General features: G+C 37.4%; 1 non-coding gene across 1 annotated transcript; it reads right to left on the bottom strand.

The window, feature by feature from the left end:
• Positions 1–457: 457 nt before the first annotated feature.
• LOC114507192 lies at positions 458–613 on the bottom strand. Its single transcript, XR_003685460.1, has one exon. It is a non-coding gene; the product is annotated as a U1 spliceosomal RNA (small nuclear RNA).
• Between the last annotated feature and the right edge of the window lie 7,681 nt (positions 614–8,294).

An 8,294-nucleotide genomic window follows, 5' to 3' on the forward strand; every position in this document is an offset into this window, starting at 1 on the left:
CCAAACACAATTGGGCCCATAGCCTAGTTGACACATAATTAATCATCACAGATATGATAAAAACCAAGGGGGAAGTAAGGGACCCTGTTTAGTTGGTGCAACACTACTACACAGACCACTCCTGTTTTCTCAACCTACCCACAAGCTACAGGGTCATTTGTTTCTTCTTCCTGTTTCTCATTGGCTGCTAGTACTAACATTTGCTAGATTTGCATTTGGGCATGCATGTGCTTTCAGGGTGCTATGCCGAGCATGATTAAAATGAACAAACCCTCCAAAAAGTATTTGTTACGAGGGCCTCCACATTTCCTCATTCTTCAGTTCCTTCCACTTACCTCGGCTACTCTCAGACCCAATCACAAAGTCCTGCTCACTTAGCCTCTGTTGACTCCTTAGTCACAGCCAAATTTCAAATCCCAGCAAGGCCACTCTTCCCCACCGCCCCCCAGGGGAGAGTGTGAATGCAGTGTGAATCCACTACCACACATTATGTGGTGGAGTTTCCTACATTTGGGGAAACCACAAGAGTCAGCACACCCGGAGTGCAAAGGGTGAGCCTCATCCTGGGAAAACCACCTTCAGGATCATGGTATCTCCCCTGCCAGGTAAGTAAGAGGCCACTCTTTTTAATTAGCCCTCTTGACCTTATCCCTTCCCTCTCTTATACTGCTCATGCTCATTTGAATTTCTGCCCAAATGTAGTATTTACCTACAACACAAGCAGGTGTTTTACCAACATCACTTCTATGTTTCCTTACAGATCTAAAACTCAGTATCTCTCCATTTGACACCAAGTAATTATTGAGAGTTGACTGCTTCCCAGTTAAAAAAAAGGCGGGGGTTGGTCTGGAAAACATATCTAACCTTCTGAAGTTAAGACTGATTAAAAGGGAAAATATTCACATGGGTGTAGAATTTCTCTTGTGTTTCTTAAAAATAAACAAATACAACAAATTCAACTATGCCTAAAACCCCTATCACCATGTGGTCCAAACCCCTATGCCACAGTGTCGAGCGAAAAGTCTGAATGCACAGGAGGTGTTTTTGTGCTTATTTAATGACTACGTAAAAGAAATCCTGCTTTGAAATGATTTTGGGGGGCCAATCTCTCAATGTAGAACATTCTTTTAAAAGTATATTTTATTGATTATGCTACCACAGTTGTCCTGTTTTTCTCCTTTTGCCCTCCTCCACCTGGCACCCCCCCTTCCCTCCATCATCCCCCTCCTTAGTTCATTTCCATGGGTTGTACAAATAAGTTCTTTGGCTTTTCCATTTCCTTTACTATTCTTAATCTCCCCCTGTCTATTTTGCACCTACCAATTATGCTTCTTATTCCCTGTACCTTTTCCCCCATTCTCTCTCCTCCTACTCCCCACTGATAACCCTACACGTCGTCTCCATTTCTATGATTCTGTTCCTGTTCTAGTTGTTTACTTAGTTTATCTTTTGTTTTTGTTTTAGATTCAGTTGTTGATAGTTGTGTGTTTGTTGTCATTTTACTGTTCATACTTTTGATCTTCTTTTTCTTAAATAAGTCCTTTTAACATTTCATATAGTAAGGGTTTGGTAGAACATTTTTAATGTCAGGGATTTTTTTTCTTCTCCTTTAAAAAAATGAGCTTTAGGCCTTATGAGTAAAATATAGTAGAAACAAATCATTATTGACTGTTGAAAATGAGCTGCACTTTAGCCAGGATTTTAGCCAGGATGTAAGAGAAACAACTCCTTGGGGAGACTTTATTTGATCTGAAAAAGTTGTATTATTATTACGATTGTAAGAAAAATTGGAATGCAATTTAATTGGGGACATAACCAACCAGATGTGAAGGAATAAAATAAGAAACCAATATGAAAGGCTGTATTTATTGAGAAAACACCCTGCAAGCATAAAATATGATCCAATTTTAAATTAAAAAAAACTGGAAATGGGAAAATCAGAGAAGACTTTAAATCTATAATGAAGAATTTATAATGTTCTGTCAGTAATACCAGTAAGTTAGAACAGCTTTCTAATTTCAATCTACCTTCAACTAGTTTGCTTTCAGTATTTTATGTGAGCTCTGTATACACAGGCACACATACAGGCTATTAACTGGTTATTTTAAGCTGTATAGCCATGCAAATGAATCAAAGTAAAGCAAAATCTTACTGTCCTTCAAATATTAGAAATATGGCTGACAATATCATAAAATTGCTTTTGTTTTCTGCTTAACTTTATAGTACAGGAGGAGATGTGGTTTACTCTGTGAAGCTAGAATGCCTCAATTCCTCTTCCTAGTCATTTCCTTTATGCAGAAACCCTTTACGAGAAAGCACTAGCATTAGACTCTTAGAGGATGACATGCAAAACACAAAGAAACCACAGTTCAGACTCTAGTTTCCTTCTACTTTGGGTTAATGGGCAAATCAAGGTAGAGACTATCTAGCATACATGGGCGCTTCATGTTTGCTGGGGAAAATGTTAGACACCTCCACACACAACACACTTCTTTATATAAAACTCAAAACACTGCAAGGCACACAGACAATATCGTCATTTTTCAGAGCAGGGAACTGCAGCTTAGAAAACACACAACTGATTGAGTCCACAGAACTCTTTAGTGGAGCATTCAGCTTCAAACCCTAGTCCCTCTGGCCCCATGGTGCTTGTTCTTCTATGGCACAGTAGGGTTCTTGTACTTGTCAGTTGAGGAATGAAAACACTGTCTAGCCTATTTTCTTACATTGCTGATTTTGAGAATGAGTATAGTCAGGTAAATTTAAATAATAAGTGTTGTTCAAACTACTTTCCCAAATAAAAGTTTTACTTCCATGTCTTTATATTTTTAGACTGAGAAGTATCAACATGAAATGTGAACTTGCCAGTTACCCTAAATGGAACTCTGGGCTTTGCCAGGGAGCAGGTGGACTAGCTGCTAGGCTTAGCCGACACCTCAGGGGTCTTCAGCAGTGGTCCCCAAAGCAATAGGGGTGTCTGGAGATGAGATCAGGCTGGCTTTCTTCAGGTGTCCACAAAAAGACTCACATGTAACAGAGCCACACATCCCCTTTTTTATTCCAATACCCTATTATTCCCCCCTTTTAAGAAATTCTTTCATTCTCCTTTACTTCAGAAAACTCCTGCCCCTTTAAAACTAGCAACTCTTTAACTTGCTTATCTAGGATTCCTGAGGCTAATGCACCTCCAACACCCACACATCATCATTTTGGGTCTGTGATGTTTGAGAGCTACTGTGCTATGTCTTCCATGGCATTAAACTTATTCAGGGAAATATTTTGTATAGAAGATTAGGATAAGGGTCCACTCTGAAAGCAAACAACTGTAATTTGTAAAGACTTGGGAATTCTCTTTGTAAGAAAATAGAATTGCACAGGGAACAATTTTATTAGGATTACTTTCTCAGAAGAACCAAGCATGCCTTCTCGGCATTGCTAAAATTTCAGCCCTGGCTGGTGTGGCTCAGTGGATTGAGTGCCAGCCTGTGAAACAAGGAGTCATCAGTTTGATTCCCAGTCAGAGTACATGCCTAGGATGCAAGCCAGGTCCCCAGTAGGGGGCAGGTGAAAAGCAACCACACACTGATATTTCTCTCCCTCTCTTCCTACTTCCCTTCCCCTCTGAAAATAATTAAATAAAATCTTTAAAAAATAAATAAAATAAAATTCCATTGTGCTTGGTGTTACAGATTTATACATGTTTTTAAATTCAAAGAAATAGAAAAGGTCTACACTTATCATGGGGTATTATACAACATAGACAACAACTATTTTCTGAACTCAGAAGACTGAGGCAGAGATAAATTGAAAGAGAATAATATCATATTTTGTGCTCACTTCTGCCCCAGGTACCCCAGGCTGCCCAGGTCCCCTAGGTATGCCCTCAAATCCTACATAGTGAACATATTTTGTTTTTGATTCCAACCCTTGGTTTTGTACTCAGAGAAACTAATGTATCCTTCAAAGCTCAGTGTTAGTTTCTAGTGCAATGTCTAGCCCAGGTCTCACTTTGTACAGACAGGCACAGAAAGAAGACTGGTTAATTCAACAATAAGGAATAAGTGATAGAATGAGAAACAAAGAATCTGAAGGGTAGGAGGTTCATGGTAGAGCAAAGAAGACAAAGACATCTGTGTGTGTCTGGATCAGCTCCTTCCTGGGAAAGAAGCCACTGAGAGAAAACACTGATGCCTTTTAGAAGTAGCTGATCATGTCCTCTTCTCTGGAAACATATCTATCAGCCCGGGTGGCTCAAAAAAACATTCTGACCTGTACTCTCCTTTCTCCTTTCTGTTCTGTGCAGTGGTCTTTTACCCCACCTTCAAATGCCATGCTACTTCTCATTTTAATTAAGCTTGTCCTCAAAGTCAGACTTCTAAAGCAATGCAATTTGCTGCTCTTCTTGTCTACCCAGAGTTTCTTGGCATATCTCCCTCTTCTATATTAGACTAGGCTGATACTGTTCCACAGATCACTGAGACTGTACTAACTTTATTATTTTTTAATTGCCTTTTTTCTTTTCTCTTGTATTCAATATGCTGTCAAGTCCATAAGTGAAATTTTAATTTTAGACACTGACATTTTTATTTCTAGAATTTTAATATGGTTTCTTTTTTACCATTTTTATTTCTCTGCTGGTATTCCCCAATCTCTTTAGTCCTCATTTTCTTTTTCCTTTAAGATTATAAAGAAGAAAATTCCTTTAAGCTTTTAGCGTTTTTCTAAGGCCTGCTTTAAAATCTTTGCTAATTGTAACACCTGTCATCTTGTAGTTGGTTTCTATTGATTGTTTTTTCTCTTTACTATATCTGGTAACATTATTTTTTGTTTGATAGTAGATATTATGGTTGATAAGTTGGGGAGATTTGTCTATTTTCTATTATCTTTTCTTGAAGCAAATTTATTATTGTTCTCATAACAGTTTATTTATTTTTGACTGAAACTTCAAAGTCTGTCTTGTAGTAGTGGGCATCGGATAAGTTCTGTACTTCAAAACTTTTATTTTTATCCTTCCTAATGTTGCTTTTGTGCTAGACCACCTGAAACATATCCTGCCCATACACAGTATAAGAGCCAGGTAAGTTATTGGGTAGAGTTATTATACGCATTTTTTTTTGCTGTCTCCTCCATGGTTTCCTTTAATTTCTAGAATTCTTCTTTGATCATTAGCCATTCTGGAAATTTACAACTCCATTCTATGGCAACAATTTGTTGTTGATTTTTTTTTTTTTTTGGTCTCTTGCCCCTGTCCCAAAAAGTTCTATTTCATTTTTGAACTGCAACATTCTAAGTAAAAATAATGATTTATTGTAAAAATCACAATATTAAATTAAAATTCGTGAGGCGTTCATGTTTTCACTTCTGCTTGCTCATCAGTATTCAGATGAACAAGATATTATGTAAACCAACTGAGCCCAATAACTGGGAGCAGAAATCTGGCGCTACTCTCCTACGGCTCTCCTTCTGTCTCAGCATCCCTCACACTGTTTGTCATTAGCTCTCTCACAATTTTCTATTGTCACCCACGCTACACCATTTTCCTCCCTTCTTTCCTGCCTCTTTTTTCCATGACTTCTAATTTCCTTTCTTTCTTCACTTAAAAAAAAGATATTTCCTGTGTGTTGTGTTGATTAATGATTATACCTTACCTCATTTTACTGGAACTAAATTCATTATCGGTTTCCTTTATTCAAGGTATCTGGCAGATTTTCACAGCAGCTAAACTTTCTTATAAATTCGCAGTTAAAGGGTTGTAGAGAGTTCTCAGAATTCCCTTTTCAAACATTCTGAATTCATTGTAGAATATTTTTTCTATCTACCGTAGTATGCTTCCTGTCGCCTGAGCCAGTTGGTCTGTGAGATGCACCCTGCTCCAGCTTCACCAAGAAAAAAAAAAGATAGAGGCAAAGAAACATATGATCAAGTCTTGAAAGATTTAGGAGTGTATTGGGAAGGAAAACCAGACATCTCTTAAAGAATCATTGAGCCCTGGCTGGCATAGCTCAGTGGATTGAGCTCAGGCTTTGAACCAAAATGTCGCAGGTTTGATTCCCAGTCAGGGTACATGCCTGGGTTGCAGGCCATGACCCCCAGCAACCGCACATTAATGTTTCTCTCTCTCTCTTTCTCCCTCCCTTCCCTCTCTAAAAATAAATAAATAAAATCTTAAAAAAAAAGAATCATTGAAATCTTCCACGTATCCGCACAACTTATTTCCACACCTGAATTACGCCCCTGCTTAAATGAAGCGATTTCAGAGATGCCTCCCATGTCCACCCGGCCCAGAAGAGAAAACCCCGAGAACTCTGTGCCCTCCACTGTTTTTCTTCTTATCGTCACTAGACCAGTTATCTGTTTCTTGGCTCATGTTTGTTTTCATCTCCTTGAATGAATTTCTGTTACTGTAAGGACTTTTGTTGTTGTTTTTTTAACTACTCAGCACTGGTCCTAAAATCTAGCATCCAATAGACACCTAATAGACAATGTTGAATGTTAAAATAATAATAATAAAATGGACGGTTTGCCTTTAAATCTAATTGGTCTCAGCGCTTCAAGTGTATAACCGAATCCAATTCATCTACTCTCCATAAATGACCAAATTACTCTTCTCTTTAAAAAATTAAATAACCATTTTAGCTTTAAGATTAAGACAAATTGTAAATCTCAATATCTGAGACATTTAAGTATATTTCAACTCAACTTGAAAAAGTTTCAATGCCCGCTATATTTTAAATTGCTACTTTATAGCCTGCATGAGTCACATTTGACCATTTGACAACCTGCCTTAACCCAAATACATGTTTTTTTACCACTGCATGTATCTGTGGCAATTTCTTAGTCATCCTTTGAATTTTACAGTCATTCATATTCAATTAAATACCCACAGCTCTTTCTTTGATGCTCTCTCATGGCATTCACCACTCTGTGATGATTTTTTTGTGTATCTTGCTGTTCCCATTATATTCCAGTGCCCATGCGTTGCTCATCTTTATCATTCTACAGCATCTTAAAAAAAATCATTTGTTATAGCAGAGACTTTATAAAATTAATTCAATTTATTATAGTTTTTCCAAAGTGGATTGTACTTCTTTAATTATGGGCAAGCTTCATCAGCATCATAGATAATGCGGTTCTTAAGCTCGGCTGTGAAGAAGGTATAACTATGGGACTGATGAAGGGAGAAAATGAGAGTCCTTCTTCTGGGCAATAAGGATGCTTTAACTCAAAGTACAGAAAAGGCATGGCATTTTCAAGGAAGGTAAAAAGGGTACATTGACCTAAGAAGAGTATAGAGGTTATGTCTTGTTGCTGCAGTTTTCTGGAAACACAGATTTAAAAAAAAAAAAGTAGAAGTATCTCACCTCATAGATTCTATCTCTACACTCTCAGGTTTTGGACCTATTTATTTTCGTACTGTGAGAAGCCTTTGATTGGAAGCATCAGACTATATTGGGAAGGTGATAAAAGCTTCAACATGCAGTTCTACCAAATAAAACCTTGCAGAAGATGAACAGAGGAAAAGAGCCTGGCAGCTGTATAATTGAAAGGGAGGGAGGTGAATCAGACATTGTATGTCCTAAGGAATCCCATATAGTGTAAGCAGTTCACTGATCTGTATCAACACATTAATGATTTATGTAGCTTTTAATTTACAACACAGACATATCTAAAATAATCAGGTAGAAGTAGGCATTAAAAATTCACGGCATGGGTCATAAAATGATTAGTTATTCAAGTGACTTCAGATGTGTATTTCATTAAGGAATAATTTTAATTTACTTTTAAACAGTTTATATACAGAGATTTAAGAACTCTTGCAAGACGATTATGCATACTCCAGCTTTTATGTATCCAATATATTTGAGACACTTGCATCTCCTTTTTTCCTCCTTGCAAGCAGTATTAATTTGTTTGAGAGCATACATCCAAAAAATATGGCCCAATAATTTAGTAAAAACAACTTTAATTTGCAGAAAAAGCCTGGCATTCCTTTCACTATTATTTCTATTGCGTGCAGTTTATATGGATTTGGCACTGGAGGGGCTGTCTTTCTGCTCTGTGAAATGAAATTGTTTAGACATCCCTAAATCTCCTGGTCAGTCAAATACTCAACCTTTTATGCCACAACTGTCATCACAGTCTCATATAAGGTTATTTTGAAAAGAAAGCTCAGAAATTATTTGCTCCCATTCACTCATTTGTAGATTAAAAATTGGCACCAAAAGGTAAAAAAATTAAAGAGTTGGCACTAAACAGCTTGCTTAAGTGCTCAGAAGTGGATGGAACTCAGGTAT

The sequence above is a fragment of the Phyllostomus discolor genome, chromosome 9, assembly GCF_004126475.2.
Source record: "Phyllostomus discolor isolate MPI-MPIP mPhyDis1 chromosome 9, mPhyDis1.pri.v3, whole genome shotgun sequence".
NCBI classification, from domain to species: Eukaryota; Metazoa; Chordata; class Mammalia; order Chiroptera; family Phyllostomidae; genus Phyllostomus; species Phyllostomus discolor.